Raw genomic sequence first — 22,492 nt, forward strand, 5'->3', positions numbered from 1 at the left:
AACTTCTTGTTTTACTTCCTACTTCCATCTCCAATGGCCAACTGTTAGCACAAACATTAATTTACTCCTATTTTAGTTTTCTCTCAAAGTACTACCTATAAATTAAACATTCCACCATTGCGGCTCTAACAATCACCTTTTGACCATCGGCTTGCAAATGCGGCAGTCTCACCACCTACACCTCTTGCCAACATACACGGCTCGCGAATTCGCATCCAAGTGGCCACGGTATTAACTACGAGATAAAAGACGCTACCATATAATGGCAATCGCTTTTATATAATTAAAACTTTCTATGAAAGTGCTCCAATTTTCTAAGATCCTATACACTGAACTACACACATATTCTGCGCTGAGTTCAAAGACCACCGTGAATGGTTTCGAAGACAGCGTCGTTTAATTTCCTCTCTATTCGCGGAACGGTTTCCCTGGTCGCCAAGCGTTTTGCATAAATGACTGAGGAGATTCCGCTCGTCGATATGAAGTGGCTGCTTAAAGATGACCACAGTGGATGATCTATTAACGTTAGCAGCCAATGATTGATCGTCTTGCCGGGCAGCTTAAGGAAAGCCTCGACGTTGTGTACTTCAGTCATTCAAAGGCTTTTCCGCTTTCACGAGCAACATGCCGTTGCGTTTTTCTAAACAAACCGTGGACACATTTATGTGTGTTTTGCTGCAGGTCCAGGTGAAGATCTCTAGGATCAGCTCCGGATGAAGTTCGCAGAAGAAAATTAGACACGAAAGCGCCCTCAGATAAGTTCATTGCATGAAGATGCCCTGCCACTACGGCATCCAAATAATGAGCCATGCAGTCACTTCTGAATCAATATTCCAATTCTGATCATGTTTTGTAAGCAAAATCAGAAGCAGAAATTAATGATGCACATCATTTGAATTTTTTGCGCTCTGGGTCTTAATCGATGCTCCTGCTGTGAATGACCAGTAGCTCCTTTTGCGGTTTTATTGTTAAAGTGGTTGCATATGATGGCGCAGGCTGCCTGAGCGTCACACCATTGGTCCAGAACAGATGATTTCCCCGGAGTTTGAAGGACAGTACGGGTCATTGTTCGTCAACAGTTAATTGACTAGATGAAACGAAAGGTCACGTTTGGAGTCTAGACAAGGTTAATGATGGAATCGATAACTACTCTATGCGGGTTACAAGATGGGGAATTATCAGTTTTCTACACATCTAGATTTCTATTGACTATATTGTGTGGCCTGTAATATATGATGTCTGATGATACCTAAAATTTTACTTCTTTTCTTATTCTTTCGATGGCTCTTCTTTTTAATCTCTTGCAGTATATATTGGCTGAGATTCATCTATTTGGAAGTACGTGATATATTACATTCGTAGTTGGAAAACATAACTTAGCTCGGGAACGCCAGTTTACTTCCCTGGACCACAAAGTTATCTCGGGGACCAAAAAGAGGGAGACTTGGACAAAAAGGGTTGCGCAATTTCAAAGGGGTCTCATTATTTTCACCCTGGAACCCGTGCTCCCTTCTAGCGACCCCGCTCATATTGCATATACAATATGGCAATATTTGAGGCAACTTACATCTTTTTAGATATTAGAAACTATTATATCATGCATATTATCCATTCGCTGGAATTGGGTAGGCTTACCAAGCTGTTCGGGCTGAAGAACTGAAGGTAGCATCCAAAAGCCATATTACACCAATCACACATTTCATCCCAAAGTGTGTGCGGCTATTCGAAAATGTATTGCTACATCCCCGATTGTGGCATACGCTTCAATCAATAACTGCAAATAAATGTCGGATAAGCAATCATCAGATTAAAATAATTTGCCAAAATCCTGTGAGTTCAGCCCGAAGCTATGAATCTTTTCAACTCCTAGTGCCGTCCAATTACCTGTTTTTTCAAGGATTGTTTCAAAGTCAACTTCAGTTACATCATGCGTGGTCATTTCGAGGATGCCCCGCATGGACGCATAATGTGTGGCAGCTCCGCTACTTCTAAATTGCGTTGGCTCCATAGTCCAGCCTCTTAGGAAATCTACCGCCTGACCCAAATTGAGTTTGCTTTTCAGACCTGAGTTAGTGAGATTTTGTAAAATCCCGAAGAACAAGGCATTGTCTTCGTCTACTGAAGGCTGATACCTGCGGATGCGATTGGAGCATGTCGTAAGTTTCTGTTTTAACATCTCAAGGATTCCAGTGATTGGCACATCATTGCAGAAATGACAGTTTCCAAGATATGCCTGCGCGACACGGCTAATCTCCCCCCCCCTTTGTTAAGGGGGAACAGCCAAAATTGTAAAGTCCTTTAGCGCATACCTCAGTTATACGTTAAGACGTTGATTTTCATCATCATCATGAACGGCGCACCAACCGGTATTCGGTCTAGGCCTGCCTTAATAAGGAACTCCAGATGTCCCAGTTTTGCACCGAGGTCCACCAATTTGATATCCCTAAGAGTTGTCTGGGGTCCTGGTCTCATCGCTCCATCTCAGGCAGGATCCGCCCCGTCTTCTTTCTCTACCATAGATATTGGCCTTATGGATTTTCCGGGCTGGATCATCCCCATCCATACGAATTAAATGAACCGCCTACCTCAACCTATTGAGGTCTAATTTTATCCACAATTAGACAGTCATGGTATCGCTCATAGATTTCGTCCTTCTGTAGGCTACGGAATCGTCCATCCTCATGTAGGGGACCAAAAATTCTTCGCAACTTTTTTTGCGAAGAACCCAGGTATCCGAGGAGAATAAGGACTGACAAGATCATTGTCTTTTAAAAGAAACAGTTTTTGTAAACTGACATACGCTCCGTTGGCAGCCAACAAACATGGGCGGATTTCATAGTTATAGTTGTTATCGGTTCTGATTTTCGACCCAAAATAGGAGAAATTATCAACGGTCTCAAAATTGTAGTCTCCTACCTTTATTCTTCCCGTTTTACCAGTGCGGTTTGGTGCTGTTGGTTTGTTGGTTTTCGGTGCTGACGTTGCCACCATATACTTTGTCTTGCCTTCATTAATGTGCAGCCCAAGATCTCGCGCCGCCTGCTCGATCTGGATGAAGGCAGTTTGCCGTCTCGGTTTGTTCTTCCCAAGATATCGATATCGGCAGCATAGGCCAGTAGTTTAGTGGACTTAAACAGTATCATATCCCCCCCCCCATTTATAGCAGCATCACGAATGACTTGCACCTGGGCCAGGTTAAAGAGGACGCATAATAGGTTTTCCCCTTGTCTCAGACCCTTGTTGATGTCGAATCCTGTTACTTAAATCTGGTCTTGCAGTCTGGGTAAACCTAATCAGTCCTATCAATTTCGTCGGGATACCGAATTCCCTCATGGCCGTTTACAGTTTAATCCTTGCTATGCTTTCATAGGGGTTTGAAAGTCGATGGAGAGTTGGTGCAATGGATGTCCATATTCCAACAGTTTTTTCGTCGCTTGTCGTAGACAGTAAATCTCACTGGTTGCTGATTTGCCTAGAGTGAAGCCTCCTGATGTAGCCCAATGATGATCTGGGCGTATGGGGCTATCCAGCCTAGCAAAGTAGCGGAGAATATCTTACAGATGGTACTCAGCAGCATGATAACTCTATAATTGCTGCACTGCGTGATATCTGCTTTTTTATCAATGGCGCAGATAAGACCTCGTTGCCAGCATCAGTTGATGAACCACTTGGTGTAATTGGTCGCCTCCATATTTAACCAATTCGGCTGTAATTCCATCGCCTCCTGGCGACTTATGATTTGTAAGCCGATGAATTGCACGGACTGTTTCTTCGATACTTGGTGGTGGCAGTATTTGTCCGTCGTCTTCACTTGGCGGTTGGTAGTTCATCAAAGAACTCAACCCATCGCTCCAATATGCCAATTCTCTCGGAAATCAGATTTCTCCCTTTATCTTATCAGGATGAACATCGAGATGTATAAAGCTTCATCCTGCCGACTTGTTGGTAAAACTTGCGCGCCTGGTGCAGTTTCTCCCTGTACTTTTCGAGTTCACAGACCTATTGGTTCTCCCAGGCTTCCTTTTTCTGTCTGTCAAGTCGCTTCTCCGCTCGCTGGAGTTCGTGACAAGTCTCCGCGTGTTCCCGTTTTTTGAGAATACAACATTATTCGGTATGCGCCATTCTTTCGTTCCATTGTTAGCTTACATTCATCGTTGAAACAGCGGTTCCGATTCTTTTGGCAGCTGGGGCCAATTGAATTTGTATTTATGGCAACGTTTTCAGGTGATTGTAAAAATCATTTGTTTTTGCTTTGCCTTCCTAATCTCTGTTAACTGCTATTATTGTGGGATCCATTTCCCCCTTATTGTTGTTGTGGAGGGATGTGTTGTGGATGGCTTCAGTGTTAACTCTCAGGTAATTGTCGGAAGGGATTCTGGGCGGTGTTGTTATTTAAGCTCGGAGCACCATGCCAACGACATACTGATCCGAGTCTACATTGACCTATCTGTTCTGACATTCACCACGGCTGAGAGGTGGTAGCATTTGATCAACACATGATTAATTTGGTTTATGTTAACGTTTGGAGAGGCCTACACTTGTTTGTGGACCGCTTTCTGAGAACCATTTCGTGTGAAACTGCTCATAGAATAATCCGCAATCTGTTTTCATTTGTTTTTTCGTGTAAGCTATGGGAGCCAACGTATCGCCTGAATATGGACTCCTTCCCTACTTGGCGGTTAAAATTCCCAAGTATGATTTTAAGGTCATACCTGGGACAGGCGTAGAAGATATCCTTCTCCGACTCTGCAGTCTCCTCTGAAGAGGCGTGGACGTTACTGGATGGCCACTATAATATGTAATATAGTGCCTTCTCGCCATTAAGTGGATGGCGGGCTCAGGACAACTCATTCTCAAATAAACAATTTTCATTTCATAAAGAAGGAATGCCGCAAGAGACGGTGCGGGACCGTTTCTTTCTCCGCTCTTTCGTTCTGCTTTTTTCTGCACTGGATCCTCTTGCGTGTTTTTGATCTCTTGTGGGTTGTTTGCTTCCATTCACGATGTCCACCAGAATAGAGGCAAATCCTTCAGTAACTGGCTGCACGGTTGCCGCCATTTTGGTGTAAGGGCCCGGAAACATGGTCCCCCCCCCCCCCAGCTGAACGCAATTTGCTTTAAAAACGCACTGGTTAGGCTAAATCTGCTCTTACAAAAGTCGAAAGGAGCACCTCATAAAGCACTAATCAGTAAATGAGACAACTAAATTTAACCACTTATTGATGGCGCTAACCCTAGATGACCATGCACCATGCATCAAGCTGCTACAATCCTTTGGTTACAGAGGCTCCCAGAGAGCACACATATCACTCTGATGGATTCGGAGTCTTTAGACACCTTATCCACCACCGTGAGGTCCACGTACGACCCGTCTTACGCAACAAATAAAGCCATGTGGCTCAGCTGCAGCAGATGGGGGCGTTACCAGCTACCGTTTCTAAGTTGGTAGAGGCCATCGGTGCCTTTGGAAAATAGGACTAAATCCAGGTCTTCATCCACCTCCCGAAATGGGCTATCAGTAGGTCGTCGTGACCTTCGTCGGGACCTTTTGGCAAGTACAGGGCACCATTTTAGAATCAGCGAAAAGATTAAAAATGTACCAGCCCCTGCAATTTCTCACCAAAAATCAGCGGACGTGAGGACCACAGAGTATTGGAAGGCATATTAGAAAAACTGAATCTAGTTCTTGTTATCAATTATGTTTCTCAGATGGCCCTGGGAAAGCACACCATTCTGCAAACGTGATCGACATTGTGTGGCTCTCGGCACTCCCTAGACCCCTTCCTGCTAGCCCAAACCAAAGCTCATCTATTCCTTTAAGTTAAGTATGATCGTCCGAGCCTAAACGTGAGGAACTCTGTGCTAGTTTCAATTTGACATCAGCAGAAATTGGAAAAACCCACGGATAATAATGATATCTGATGCTTTTATTTGATCAACTTGTGATCATCACTCCATGTGTATTCGCAAAAGTCAGTAATATTATTAGCAAAATGTAAATTCAACTTAAATAGGCAATTTTACTCGTAAAGCAACTTAAAAATACTGAATTATATCTGAAAACTTTAAGTGGCAAAAATATTGCATACAAAACTCAGATTTTTCAATCAAAGTTTAACGCAAAAGTTCTTGTTGAAACACTTTACTGAAAAAAATTAAGAACATCCAGCTACGTGGCAAGCAATGGAAATTGAAACAATGAAGTTGAATCCAAAAGCCAATAGAAAACAAAAGACTTAAGCGAGCAACCCTGAAGAAAACTTGTAAATTGTAAAATAGTATAAAATAGCGCGCGTAAATACCTAAACAATTTATTGATAATTTCCGATTTCCATATTCATATAATTTTTTAAACTCTATTTTCGATCTAATTTGGGCAATTTTCCAGTTTCGATACCTTCACAATTAGTCCTGTGCCAATGAGACAAGCGACGATTGAACAAAAAGCCAAACTTAAAAACACGCATAAGCGAACCAGAATGTGAAGCAGTGATGGGTCATTCGTGCAGATCGAGCGGCCAACTTTCAACCGCTTCCGCATAGTAAAAATCATCAATTTAAATTATTGATGGCTTCAAGATTCCTATTAACGTTTAATAGCTCCAACAGAATCGTTGATTTGCAGTTGTCAAGTTTTGTTGAAATAATACGAATGAATGTGTGATTAATACGAGAAAAAAGCATGTAATCGTACCTAGATAAGCATTAAGGCGATTTCCAGACTTTAAATACAAATATCATTAATTATCTCCAATAACACAAAATACCCACAGTGCCTACTACTACTTGCAACATACAAGTTAGCACTGTAAAAGCACCATCACGATTTCCAGAAAAAAAGATAAGCATAAAAGTACAAGGCACCCAAGACAGCTCTAAAAAGTGAATTATCGCAAAACCTTGTCGCAATTGCAGTTCAATTGAAAACGCGCAAGCGCAATCCTCGGTTGGGTGTGGTAGGAGACGATCTTGCTTTCCGTTCACTATCGCCAGTTTCTTTGGGTTCGCGCTCGGTTGCTCGCCAATGTTGGCGGCCGGTCAACTACATGCCGTCGGACCGCTTACTGAAGAAGTGGGATCATGATTGACTACACCTCACTTTGCTCAGGTGTACTTTTTGCCGGAGCTACCTTCGTCTTTCTACGACATCGTCGTGAATGTGGGACTCTAGTTGAGTCGAATGCTGCTTGGCCGATCTTTGCACAGGTAAACAGAGAAGCTAAGTTCTTCTACACTCTATTCAGGTAATAAGTGAGCTTTTTGTTGTTACGAAGAGAAAGGCTATTTCAAGCCCTGAAACTAAGAGATTGTAAGCAAGTCAAGAGATTGGAAATAAAAATGAAAGTGAAATTGCTCTTATCCAGTTACACTGTAAATGCAGCCCATCTTAGGTGTAACTAACAATAAAGAGAATCTGCAGTACACAATGTAAACCTTCAGTATCTCAGTTTACCAAAATCCCTATGATGAAGACGTAAATTATAATATACAAAAGATACTCTATGGTATCTTAAAATTGTATATAGTATACCATATGATTCAGATTCATTACCAGATACAACAGAATTCATTACTTTTTGTAGTTCAAAAATATCTAGAAAAAGACCAAAACACAAATATACCTAAATTGTTACCCATCTGTGTATTGAAAAGGAGAATATTTTTTTGTTAATTTAAAGTGGAGCTCACTTGATAGATACTACAGAGCTTTTGCTTTTTAGGTATTGTTTCGAACAATCAAAATCAAAATCGACTCACTGTCTTTCCGCCTCTTTTCCCTCCTTCCCCTTGGCTTACCCCGCGAGACTGTTATTTCTGAATTGCGTCGCGAGGCAGGATCAGCTACGAATTGCGGTTCGTGTTATTATTTACTAGTTTCCTTCAAAGCATCTCTTTCGTCAGCAGATTGCCGATCGCAGTCCAGTCGTTTCAGGGGCTAGCATGTGGTCCAGGATATTATCGGGTGACAACAGCACCGATCACCCTCGTTTGACCCATTCCGAGACATCAGAGATAATCCAGTGGGTGCAGCGTTCTTTAGGTGGATAATCTCATCTTTCTTGCCACTCCAACATTGATTCATTTCTTGCTGATTTCCGAGGATATTTTACCAATTGCTTTTAACTTCAGATAGAGGTTACAAAAAGAGCCGACAGTTTTGTCTTGGGCCATCTACATTCGGTAACACTCGAACAATCTAACAACTACGGAAGCCTTTGTTGCTAAATTCTCGAGATGCGATTTGAAGTTCAGCTTTTGCTCAATCAAGACTCCTATGCATGTGAGCATTTGTTGATTATGTGTGATATGTTCGCGACCCTGATCTTTATCGACGTATGCTTTCTTTGCTTGGTGATCAGAAGAACTACAGCTGTATGGTCTGCGATCGTCAGACCCACCTCTTCTAGTCAAGATTTGATTTGAAAAACTGCCTCCTTTTCTAGGATCTCAATCTCATAAATATTTCATGGCACGCTAGTCACTTCGATATCGTTTGCCAAGTCAATAAGGGTCACTCTTTTGGGCTGGTCTACCTTTCGTTATACATTATTATCCACAGAAGAGGACCGCTCCTTGTGGAACCCCGCAGGTTGTTCTATACGTCTTTGATTCGTCATCCAAATCATAACACAATAGTATCTTCCGGAGGAATTCCCCCAGGTATTTGGAAGCGTCTAATTTGGGTAACTCGCAATTTGTTGTTCCATTTTGCAGCATTGAACGCATTCTTCACATCGTGTCGTGCTTATTTGTATTTCTGTATGTCACTCACATGCACCTTTCGCAGAAACCATTACAGCTATTGATATGAAATTCGGTCAAAAATGGAGGATACTTGCGGTGAATTAGATTGCTAAATTTAATGGGGGGGGCCCATACACCTTTAATTTAATTTGCTTCTTTCCGTCTCGACATTTATTTATTCAATTTTATCCCCAAAACTCTCTCATCTTTTAAACTTCCTCAAACCAGAAAATTCATTTGGATATTGCTGACAATAGCAAACAAATTTTCAAATATTTCAAAAATAGTCACTAACCTTTTTTTGTTTTTGTTTTCGCCATATTATGCTGTTTTGTTTCGGGCGAAGATGAAATGATATGCATGCAAATGCAAGTGCTGGGATATTGCGGGAATTTCGGTTGTTGGATAGAGGCCAGTTCGAGGAAAGATGACTCGACGCAAATTAAGGAAGCATGTAATGCATCTTTTGTTGGAATCTTTGTCTGGGCAGAGAAATTAGTAGGGCACTGAACAGCTAAGCGAGGGCGAACCAGTAAGTCGACTGACTGTTGGCTGTTGCTGGAGTACTTTTGTGATTTCTGAGTTCTGAAAATCTGAAAGTGGAGTATATGGAAGCCTTCAGCCTTAAACTTGCTCTCGACTAAAGTTTAGATAGTCTTTAATTATTCGAGTGGCAAACATTGTAAGGAGTGCTTTTAGGTTCAGTTCGAAAAAAATGGAGACTTTTCAGAAACGTGTAAAATTGTATGAAAAGGAATTTGCGCTTTTGAGAATCGAGTGGTTAAGCGCAATTTAGTGCAATGGATGAGCAGGATTACATTTCCTTAAGCAAAATACTTAAAACATGATTGTTGTTCCATTAGTCATCCCATGGAGTTCGACTGTCTGGTTGTGGATAAAATCCGACTCATCAGTTTGCGGGTGCGGACTATCCTGCCCAGGAAGAAAATATCTATGGTTGAAAAAGAAATAGTGGCAGACCTTGCCCGAGATGGAGCGACGGCGTAGGTCAGGACGCCAAACAGCTTTTAGGAAGATCGGATTGGTGGACCTACGCGTAAAACCGGGATGTCTGCAGTTCCTTACTAAGGCAGACCTCGAGCGGATACCGGTTGTTGCTCCATTGACGATGATGAGGGAGAGAGTGATCTGAACTGCTTTCCCTTCATTCTTATCTTATTTAGATTTAAACAAGCATATTTTCGTTTATTTACCATTTCTATAAATAATTAATGATTATTATTTACACCTTGGTATAAGTTTCGGTCAGTATCTATTTCTCTTTTCCTTTATTTGTCTGTTCTCTCACTAGGCTGACCCTAACCAATATGTGAGACCAGATAAAATCAGCTGAATCACTCTCGAGACCATTCAACATCAACAACGATCTAAGGCAAGGGGATACCTTATCATGCGTCTTCTTTAACTTGGCCTGGAGAAAGTGGTCCGTGATGCTGATACGATCCTCTTTAAGTCCACCCAACTACTGACCTATGCTGACGATATCGACATCATGGGAAGAAGAACCCGAGACGCACAAACTGTCTTCATCCAGATCGAGCAGACAGCGCGAAATCTTGGGCTGCATGTCAATAAAGGCAAGAGAAAATATATAGTGGCAACGTCAGCACCGAAAACCAACCAATTAACAACATCAAACCGCACTGGTCAAAACGGGAATAATAAAGGTAGGAGGATACAACTTTGAGACTGTTGATAATTCTTCCTAACTATGGTCGAAAATCACAACCGATAACAGCTACGATGATGAAATCCGCGCACGGTTGATGGTAGTCAATAGAACGGAAAATATCTTATTGTAGGGTCAAAGCTCTTACTGTATAAGACATTGATCTCATGTATTCCTCGGAGACTTGGGTTCTTAGCAAGAAAAATTGCGAACCCTTTGTCGCGTTCGGAAGAAGAATCCTGTAAAGAATTTTTGGCCCCCCACATGAGGATGGACGATTCGGTAGCCTACATAACGACTAAATCTAGGAGCGATACCACGACCGTCCGGTTGTGGATAAAATCCGGTTCAACAGGTTACGGTGCGCGGGTCACCTAATCCGTATGGATGGGGATGATCCAGCCCGGAAAGTCTATGAGGGCAATATCTATGGGAGAAAAGAAGACTAGGGAGACCCTGCCTGAGATGGAGCGATGGCGTAGGTCAGGATTCCAGACAGCTTTTAGGGATATCGAATTGGTGGACCTCGGCGCAAAACCGGGATGTCTGGAGTTCATCATTAAGCATTAAGCCTAGACTGGGTACCAGTTGTTGCGCCGTTTATGATGATATTATTTAGGAAAATCTAAAAAACTTGTTTCCAACTATCCGAAGTTCGTCGCATATAGGGAGGAGGTGGAAATTTTTACCACGATCCACAATATACTAAAGAAAAGGGAACTTTTGAAAAGGGTGATAATAATCAACGCCAGACAGCTTTTGGGGATATTGAGTTGGTGGACCTCGGCGCAGAACTGCGATGTGTGCAGTTCCTTATTAAGACGGGCCTAGACTGGGTACCGGTAGTTGCGCCGTTGATGATGATAATAATCAATACTAGCCGTATTCTTCCAATGTCCAAGATTAGTGGAAGAAAGCGGAAACCTAGAGGAAAGTCTAGGGGGAATGTTATGTGTGGAAAATATTGTCCACAGAATGTCAACATGTCAGAAGAATTGAAATGTCATCAACTCCATAATTGCAGCAATCCAGGCAAGTGGAAGAAGTTGGAAAGGCGCGGTTACCTCTGTGGTAGAAGAAAGGAGACCAAGACTAAGCAAGTTAATTACGCCGCTTGATGTAATCCTTAAAATGCCTAGGCAAGGAGGGAAGCCGGAGCAGGGTTCAATGAGTAAAAGTTGTTCACTGTGGCATATCCAGAGTTTTTTTTAAAACTTCCATCTACTTTTTGTTTTTTTTTTTTTTTTAAATCTAAACAGAAATCTGCTCGTGAAGGTATTAATTGACACGTTTTATTTGATATTGAATTTATTCCACTCATTGTATGCCTAGGATTATGGTTCCAATATGTCCAACAGGTTTCGTTTCAATCGGTGTGGCGTTTTGGAGCAAAATGGGTGTGACAGACAGACGGACAGACTGGAAACTGGCTTTGATAAAGTTTTGCTTTAAATAAAATCTTAAAAAAATGAAAACATGATATTTCTGGGTATAGTTTTTTTCAATGAAATATGAACCGCATTGATTTAAAGAAAATAATTATATACTGGCGTTGTCTAAGACACTGAAGCAAAAGCTAAAATGCAACTAGCTCCGACAATATCTTTAATATGAAGGGGTCAACTTTACGTATAGATTTGCGGCTCGGAAAACTTGCTTTGACTTGCAGGATATTTCTAAGCTTTCATAACGATAAAATTTTTGAGTGATATCATGCTCGTTTGGTTGTGGATTTAATCCGGGTGAATAAGTTGTGATGGCCGGGCCATTTAATCCGTATGGGTGAGTATGATCCAGTTCGGAAAGTCTAACTATAAGCGAGTTAAAAAACGAAGACGTGGCGGATCCTCAGATAAGGCGATGGCGTAGGCCAGGATGTCAGACAGGGATGTCTGGATCGGTTGTTACGCCGTTGATGATGATTATGATGGAACTTAGCTCCTGGCAATGATGTGATTATAAGCAGTTCTTTGCACTTTGATTAGCCGCGAAAGAAGTGAAAGACGCATTTCACTAAGATTGTGAATTGTATAACAAGGAGTTAAGTTCAACCTTTTCAGACAAAGGAAAACTATCCTTCTAAGGACGCACTCAGGTTGAGTAAAACCGCCTAATTGGCGGTTTCCTGTGGAACTTCTGCGCACCTTTCGAATCATTGTTGAGCAATGCCCAAAATGTTCACCGCTCCACCTGTTCTTCATCGAGTTCAGGAAAGTATCAGACAGCGTTAACAGGGAGTATGTTTGGAATACCCTATATAGAAGGGCTATTGTGGAGAAATCATGCTGTATCGAGGTATAATTTTCGAACCCTTTGAATTCCTATCATGGTGGCAAATTGTCCGCAATACTTTTTTATTCATTATTGCTGACGTTCAAGCTGTCTTGGTTGGAAGACGCGGAGGGTGATCGACCAATTTGTGGGGTAGCGAACTTGATGCCGCTCGCCGCATCATAAATGCTAAATCTACTTTGGCTGTTTTGTCCAAAATTTTGCAAATGAAACATGAAGTTGAGACTATTCCCAACTGCTTTTCTATACTACTATGTGGGAGTAGCGCGCATGTTATGAGTGTATTCTGGCCTAAGACAATAACTAAAGCAGAAATTGGTGGGCGTGCGGTCCAGGTACCTGTTGACATGTTGATCAGAAAATTGAAGTGACAATAGATAGGCACACACTAGGGAAAGGTGGCAACTCCACTGTGAATTATATCATACAATCAAATGCACCATCGTATGATGGCCGGCAAGGGGTCCCCTAGAAGCACGTGGGGTAGAACATTGGAGGAAGAGTGCAAGATTCTCGGAAAATCGTGGAGGCAGCTGAAGTATATTACCAGGAACGGAAAGCTATTGCACGCAGGGATGGCCGACTCGCTATGACCCCTTTGGGGGTGCCTAACTGGACGCTGTTCACATTTTCAGTAAATTCTCTTCAGTTTTATTTTAAAGTACTTCACACATCATCCCCAGAACTGTTGTTAATTCAGAAGCTGTAGAAAGCAAAAATGGCCACTAAGAGCGCCTTCCATCCTAAACCCTAAAAACTATAATAATAATGAATATCTTTTGATTCAACAATTTCATTATGACTTTTGAATGAAAATTTGTTGTTCTTACTCATGTAAACATTTGTTTATCGAATGATTTTAACTCTTTTTCTCTTCATTTTTGGAAAGATTTCAGATAGAAGTTAAACATACATAGATATGGATGTTTCATTGTATCCCCAATTGCCCATCTTTAGTGTTGAACTTGATCTGTCTCTCTTCATTGAGTCTGATACTTCCGCTGCCTTTCATAATGAAATTTCTGGGTCAATTTATTTGCATTTTTGATGTGAGTATATACGGATTAGATACATAATAATTATAATAAATCATACCTAAACCGTACTGTGTATAGTTTGGTTATAATAAGTAATCAGGCTGGTAATTTATTCTTGTTTTGTTACACATTCCAAACGACATAAAGCAGTACGAAACGCCATGCTTTACTTTTCAACCCTAATGAAAATATCAACCATTCCCAGCCTCTACGCTGCCTAAATTGCTTAATCCAGTGTGTATTATTTTGTAAAAATATACTGCTTATCCTATAAATAATAAGCTCCAATTACTAGCAACAAAGTAACCATGAACTCTCTGCCCCAAAGTAAGTAATAGTGATTATTTACATGCTACAGGAAATTTGACTAGCTTACTTATATTATCTTAGATCCAAAGCAGTATCTTACGGACGCCGGAGTTAATAATTTTCTTTGCCTGCTTCAATTATTACCCTAGACTGCATCTTAAACAAGAAGAATGAATTTCCTTTGATTCCAATCTACGATGCAAGCATAATAACGCAACCTTGGACATTTCAATGCGCTAAATCGATCGACCACACCTCGCCTTAACATCAATTATTTCTTGACATCTCGGACGCAACATGGACTACAGTAAAAACTTCTATAAATGCAAAAACACGACGACCTACAAGAAAAATAAAAAAATCATGATAATAGTAATAAACGTTGGAAAGTCAAACCAGAAGCAACATGGGAAAGGTTTAGCTTCAGTAGGTTTTGTAATTTGCATCTGTAATTGAGTTGTATCTTATAAAACAGAACATCTAAAAGATAATTGAGGATTGCAAGTTTGTCCTTCGTGCATTTCCACACATTTCCACTGAGTACCTAACTGACTTTAGGCAGTCAATCTTCGATCTTATTTAAGCAAAATGTTTATGCATAGATTAGACGAAATCACACCACGTATCTATAGCAATTTTTTTAATTTACTACGAAACCCTAGGAACAAATGCAAACCGGGAAAATCAAAGCAAAGTCGAGCTAGACACGTCTTTTGATGGCCATGGTTAATTTTTACTATATCATACAGCATCAAGTCGTTACATGCCCATACATTTGAGTTTAACATTTGATTTTTCGAATTGCAGTCGCCCATATGGTTTACCTGAAAAGGTGATGTGTTTGCCAGTTACAGTATTGATTGTATTCCGGAAAGCGTGGCGATACGTAGACAGACAGACAGACGGACAGTTCAGTTTTATTAGTAGAGATTTTACTGCAACATTTAACGTATTGGCTACCAGTCAAAAAGCGAATATGCTTCAATATGTTGTAAATTATCTGATGGGCCGTCAATAGTTGTTCCATGAAAGGAATGGTGCGTTTTATTGGAAAGGAAAAGCTACTTTTAAGAAAGCGACTGTAGATAAATTGATCTATAGAAAAAGATTTACGAAAATATTTTCAAAGCAAAATGGGAGGCGCCCTCTTACAGAAAGGCACTGTCCTGCTGAAAATTAGAGCAACCACTATGGCAATCTTATTTTTTTTACTTTTGGTGCACCTATCACAGCACTTTAGTATGTAATATTTCAAATGAAGATTGGACACCGTCCCGAGCCCGCAGTGTGTGCGACGCTCTCACCAGACGCGCCACGATCCCTGCAGAGAACGCAACTCTCGCTTCCATCGCTTGATGACCTACCTGGCCATATCTCCGGCATGCTGTCCTCCTGTCCGGTCCCTTGCAAGCTGCTGACGTGTGTCCATAGTGCAGACACCTGTAGCATTTGGCGCGAACGATCCTCGTTTGTACCCTGCATACTACTCATTAAATTTTGATTCTCCCGCTGCTAAGGGGTTTCCTAGCATATTGCTCGGGGACTTCTGCAACGACGAGTTTTTGGCCTCGAGAATTTACAGAGGTGATACCTATCTGGGCATTGGTCACCTCTGGACATTCACGCTTTATCGCCTCCTCAACTTCGACCTTTCCTGTGAGGCAGTCAAGATCCCCGATTTCTAGAGAGCACATGGACTCTAGGCTGGAAACAATAGCATTCTCCCCCAATAACCCCTTGACCGCTTCGCAGAACGTACTCTTGCTATTCGTCTTCGAGCCCAGTTCGTTCCTCGTTCTCCGTATGGAATACACCTCTCCTCCTTTGTTTTCGAGTTTCATCCTGTAGCGGATTTCACTAAGGACTTCCACAAATGTCTTACCTTCCGTCGGCTTAATGAGCGGAGCCGACGTTTTGCAGTGGGCTATCTGCGGTCCATTTGACGCAAGCAGCTTTCTCAGCGGAAAGTGTGGCTATTTCTGCTCTCGTCTTCCGCTGCTCTCCATCCTTGCCTATAGAAGGAGATGCGGTCCAATAGTTCTTCTAGCCGAGGCCACCCTCGCCTGCGTTAATTTCAAACATAATGTTTGCTTTCTTCCATCAATTTTGCTCACTCCACTGCCAGCTTTAATTTGAAACATAATGTTTGCCTTCTTCCATCAATTTGGCTCACTCCACCGCCAACTCCCCACAGCAATCCTGCGACTTTCCCTGTTCTTACTTCTCTTCCATATTTATTCCTTCAACCACTGCGCCCTCTATGCCTCTTCTAGATGCAGACTGCTCCGAATCTCTCGCCATTCCTTTCCTCATGCCTTCCTTAGTTGAGTTCCTCATTGGTAATTTTGGCACCAATGTCGAACCTGATCCTGATATGCTTCCCAACCTCTTCCTTGTGCACGATAAATAACACATTTTCCCCCACTGTGTATAATCTTCAAATTCATTGTTAAATACCTTAATTCACGACAGGAGGTGCACGCAATTTATACCGATTTCCGTAAAACATATCATACTACAATATTTTCCTCTCCGACTTCCTATCCTCAATAATCCCCTGGCTTTCTTCCTACTTCTCGTTCTGCTCCTGTAGAGTTTCTTTTCATAGTTACTCATCATACTCCCTCTCTCCTTCTTTTGATGCTCCCCAAGGCTTTATACTTGTCCTCCTACTATTCTGGTTTTTTATTAATCCCCTCTCTTGCAGTTCAGTTTTCATACTTCAGTCTGTTGGCGGTAGGTTAATAAACTGACTCTGAATATCAGCAAATGCAAAGGATTTTGCTATTCGTTTAAACGTTCTCCAAATTCCTTTCCCTATTTTCTTGGTGGACTACCCCTTCACTTGACCTTCTTATAAAAGGTCATAAACGTCGTTTCAGTTCCTATTTAACTGACATCACCAATTTTCCCAAATGTCTGATTTTATCCTACGTTCTTACTCCAACGTTACCTTAATCCAGACCCCTCCTTAGCACTTTTTTGTTACCTTGTTTCTGACAAGGTAGCAAAAAAGTGCTAAGGATCCTTTAATATTTCTGAATAGTCTGGCCCCCCTTCTGTAACCGTAACTGTCGTCTTGAAGCTGTACAACGCAACAATACCCGGACCCTCGTTTTTCATAAAGAAGCTCTCCCGAATGGACTATTATCCTTCACGGCTTCACACCCTCAATCTCCTTTCCTTGCAACAACGCCGCATCTTTCTTGATTTGTGTACTCTTTTCAAACTCGCAATTGCCTGATAATGCAACGCCTCTCGTAGTACACGTAGTGCGCATATTTTTTAAATCCCGATCGCGGAGCTTGGCATTTACTTTCGACCCCTGATCCCGAGACTATGTCGGTTCTACAATGCCGCACGGCTGGGGTCCTTTGAAAGAGGTTTTTTATGAACTAATGAATCCGATCTAATACAAGCTTCCTAGGGGAGACATTGCGATAATGAAGTGTGATCGAAATGTCATGGTTGGATCTCCTAAAACTTTCCTCGTATATGTGATAAGGAAGCACGGTCTTAGGGGCCTCAACGACAATGTGGAGGTATTTGTGGATTTATGTAGCTTCCATCGATTCGTCATTCAAAGCACATTTTTTGAGCGCAGAGTCTGCCATGAGGTCATTTTAATTTGAACTGACCAGCAACGAGCGTTCAATCAGGTTGAAACATCGCAAGAATTAGTAAATTTATTAGTTGCCTTTTGAACCTGCATAAGAAGGAAGGTGTCAACATTGACCTTGAAAGAGACAAATCTTGAGGATAACTTGCCTTGGTACGTGTGCTGAACTTCACTCTGCTAGCAAAGTTGAAACGCTTTAGCTTTCAAGTTCAGCAGTACTTAAATGATCCGGGCGCAGTTCGACAATGTCCTGAAAAGTTCACCGCCGAATATTGATAATGATTAGGCCGTCATTAGAAATGCTATTTTCATGCTGTGAGTGGAATTTCATAGCAAAATTATAAGATTTGATTGTCTGCAGAAAAGTGCAAGGGGATCGACGGACGAAAATAGACGAAAGTTCAATTTATCACCATGAATCATGGTTAGCGTGACGCCCTCATGTTTGAGAAATGCAGCGTAGAATGCGCCATGACAATGTGAAACTTATCATTGTGCAAGTCAAAAATGTAGAAGTTGAGCAGCTGACGGTTTGGGAGAGCATTTTGGCACGATAGCACGGTTGACGGAACAACCGATATCCAGTCCAAGAACTCCAGACATTTCAAGTTTGCGCCGATATTCGATATCCCTAAAAGCAACCAGACAGTCATGGTATCGCTCATAAATTTCATCTTTATAGTGACTACGGAGTTATATATCCTCATCTTCTTTTTCTTCAGCTTTTGTCCCGTTCAGAAGCGTGGTTGGTTCGCCATAATCGGTTTCGTCATTTTATTTTATCAAATGTCTGATCTGGATGAAGCTGCTTCTCTCGCAGTTTACCCTCGATCGGTCCAACCGCGTATCGATCGAGGGTATCCTTATTTCGGATTTGACCAAAGCGAGTCACGCCTCCATCCCAACGCAACATCTTCGTCTCCATTATCGCAAGACGCCGTTCATTGTCTTTTATAGCCGGCCAACGCTCCGAACCATAGAGTGCGACAGGATGGACGACATTGTAGTGAATTTTCAATTTGAGACGTTCGTTGATACGTCGATCACAAAGAATACCAGTTGTGGACGCCAATTCATCCAGGTTGCGCCAAAACGTGAAGCAATTTCATAACGCAGTTCTCAATTGGCTGATAGCATTAACCCGAGATATTTAAATCGCTCAGTTCTGGGCAGGTCAATGCCGCTGACAGTGATTATGCCTGTTTCATTGGTATTGGTCGTCAAAAATTCTTCAGTTTTATTCACATTCAATCTGAGACCGTGCTGCATGAGACGATCATTCCATTTTTGGACAAGTTGCTCAAGATAATTTTTGTTAACAAAACATCATCCGCATAAAGCAGTGTATTGAGCGCTGGACGTTGGTTGTCCCGTGTTACAGTTTTATAACAAGAACAAAGAGAAGTGGTGAGAGGGCGTTTCCTTGATAAACACCAACAGAGATACGAAGCGATTTTGATATACCCGCCACACTTTCAACTTCACTTTTTGAATTGTGGTAGATCAATCCAGCGCACCTGTTCTTCTGGTACTATCTGTTGTCGTAGTGTATACCAGGTAAGTTCGTGTGGCACACCGTCAACCGCTTTCTCCAGGTCTCGAAATGCAATGTAGAGAGGGCGATGCTTCTCACGGTGTTTCTCTATGAGTAACCGGGCAGCGTGTATAGCGGTAGCAGTTCCGAGTCGTCATAGGATACTCAAGTACTTAATGGAGATATGTTTCTCAGTAACTGCTACGACAGTTTGGGACCCAAAGTTGAAGAGAATAAACTGCTGAAGGAGTTGCCCATTAATACCCGTCAATTGCTGCACATTGCGGAGCAGTTGGATGGTGACAAAGTCGGCATCGAGCTGTTACACCCTTTATGGCCGCGGGGACTTCCATGATTAGGGTATTGCGTAACATGTCAAATGTGGTGGCTCAACTACAGCAGATGGTGGCAGCGTTACCAACCACCGTTTGAGAGTTGGCGAGGACAGTCGGTGCATGCGTTCGGAGTGTATGAAGAGATTACCATCTAGACACACCTCCTGAAAAGGGGATAGTAAGACATCAAAAACCACAACAAGTGCGGGAATGTGCTGGCATCACCGAAAGTAGAAAAGGCCACGAAATGTACTTACCACTGAATCTTTTCGAATAAACTATACTTGTGGGGAACTCAGGAGAAGGTTACCCGAAATATAGAACCATGTCACTTGACAGTTTACGATTCCTTGGTACGGCGCCACTACCTTGTCGAAACAGGCGCTGAAGTCTTAGTCCTTCCCGCATCCCGAAATAATCGCCCTAATAATAAGATATTAAGACCCACGACAGTCATTTCTACCTCGATCAATAAGTACGGTTACAGGCTCCCTTTTCTTTCGTACGGTGGGTCTTTAAATACCGTAAAAACTCGCAGTTGCGTGGAAAGAGTTGGAAGGACTTCTGAAGCATAGTATTGGCAGCCTTACTCGGCTTCTCATATAGTCCCAAAATTTAGTAGCGAATGGAGACATTATGGGGATTACAGAGTTCTAAATGCACAGACTATTCTTCGCATTCACGATTTTGCGTATTCTATTGCAAACTGCCGTATTTTCTCGACCTTGGACTTACTCAAAGTATACCACCAAATTTTTGGAACTGTCGAAGGCATTCCGAGAACTTTTGAGCTGCGCAAAGCGGTGCAAATGTTTCAAAGATTCATGCACTCTGCGCTATGAAATCTTCGCTATTGTTTCAATTATTTTGATGAGGTTCTGGTCGCTAGCTTCTATGAGTCGAAGTACTAAGAGCAGCTTGAATTCATTTTTTAACGTCTTCTTGAAGCCGGTCTAATACTGAACGTTGAGGAGTGCAAATTCTTGCAATCGCAGCTCAGATTTCTGGACCAGGCAATTATCCCTGAAGGAATCCAATCAGGTCCAAAATACAAGCGATTTCGTGCTTGCTGCTTTTAGATGCAATAAAGGGTTTTGGAAAGTTCTTGAGCATATTTCGATGTTCCCTTAAAGGTAGGCTGTTCAGTGTTCATGGATCATGAGTTACTGACCTTAGCTTTGGAAAAGAAACCCGACACATCATCGCCTTACAAATTTCGGCACCTGAGCTTTATCACCGCAAAATATTTCTGGCTGTCCTTGGACATGGACATTAATTCTTGGATTAGATAGTGCGTCGCATGCCAGAAGTGCAAAACGCATTCAATTCATCTAGATATAATCGGTCTGTTTCGAGACTCCCACGGTTTCAGGTATTGCCTCATAGTTATCGAAAGGCTCACGTGGAGGCCTGAGGTGATAAGAGATATCACCTCAGGCATAATTGTACAACCTTTTATCGAAGGCTTCTGCCGGGAGTGGAATCCAAACTTCGATGTATCAGGAATCATAATCACCTACTTATCTACTTTTTCTCGGAAGCTGTTCAAATTTCTCGGCTTCAAACGCCACCGGACAACTGGGTATCCGCTGTCCAATGGGGTGATCAAAGGGTAGTATAGGTCCGGGGCGAAACGTGGATTGGTACCCACGATGGAGCATAAAACCTGGGAAATACCTGCTGAACCAACACCAACAGCTCTATCACCAAACCCTATCTCCACCTCCACGTGGTGACCGCTGGGAGCTCTTTCTTAACGGAAAGCTGCAGACGGAGAAGGATGAAGGCGAGTCTCCCGCGCCTAAAAACGGGACAAATTGTACCAACTGGTCCTCCAGGTTGGGGGTTGGGTAGGGTTGACAACTCTACATGGAAAACAGCTTGTTACAAAGCTACGACAGGAGCCTCGGACAGGACGGACTTTTGCGACGGACCCGGTAACGACAACGGAACAACGATTTGGGCATTTTCTCATGGAATGTGGGTTCCATATACAGACCGAATGCTGCTGAGCAGCTAGCCGATAACCTGTCCCAATATAAGGCTGATGTGCCAGCGTTGCAAGAGATGCAAAGGACAGGGACCGGTTTCCTGGAGAAGAGCCTCTACACCATATAATATAGCGGCCATCCAGTAAACCATGTGCTCGGAGCAGGTTTCTTAGTCAGCCAAAAAATAAAACCTGCTGTTATCGGATTTGAAAATATAAGCGTAAAGCTAGGCACACTACGTTTGAGAGGCAAGTTTAGAAATATAAGCCTCATAAACGTTCACGCCCCTACAGAGGAGACTGCAGAGTCGGAGAAGGATACCTTCTACGAGGCAGTGGAATGAACCCTCGAAGCCTGTCCCAGATATGATATCAAAATCATACTTGGGGATTTTAACAGCCAAGTAAGGAAAGCGGTCCACAAACATACGTGGCCCTCTCCAGACGGGGCCACTTTCAACCAAATTGACCACGTGTTGATCGAACGCCGCCACCTTTCAGCCTTGATGAATGTCAGAACATATAGGGGGGCCAATATCGACTCGGATCACTATATCGTTGGCATGGTTCTTCGAGCTCGAATAACAACACAACCCAGAATCCCCTCTGATAATCAGGTGAGAGTTAGCACTGAAGCCATCCACAACACAATCCTCCGCGACACCTATAAGAGGGAAATGGATGCCGCAATAACCGCAGTCAACAGAGGACCTGGAGATGAAGCATCAACAAATGATCTTCGCAATCATCTGAAGAACGTCGGAACGGCTGGTTTGACGATGAATGTAAGCTAGCAACGGAACGGAAGAATTCCGCATACCGAGTAATGTTGCATTCTCAGAGAACGCGGGCACACGCAGAGACTTATCACGAACTCCGTCGAGCGGAGAAACGACTTCACAGACGGAAAAAGGAAGCCTGGGATAACCAACGAGTCTGTG

The sequence above is a fragment of the Hermetia illucens genome, chromosome 1 (assembly GCF_905115235.1).
Source record: "Hermetia illucens chromosome 1, iHerIll2.2.curated.20191125, whole genome shotgun sequence".
In the NCBI taxonomy this organism is placed as follows: domain Eukaryota; kingdom Metazoa; phylum Arthropoda; class Insecta; order Diptera; family Stratiomyidae; genus Hermetia; species Hermetia illucens.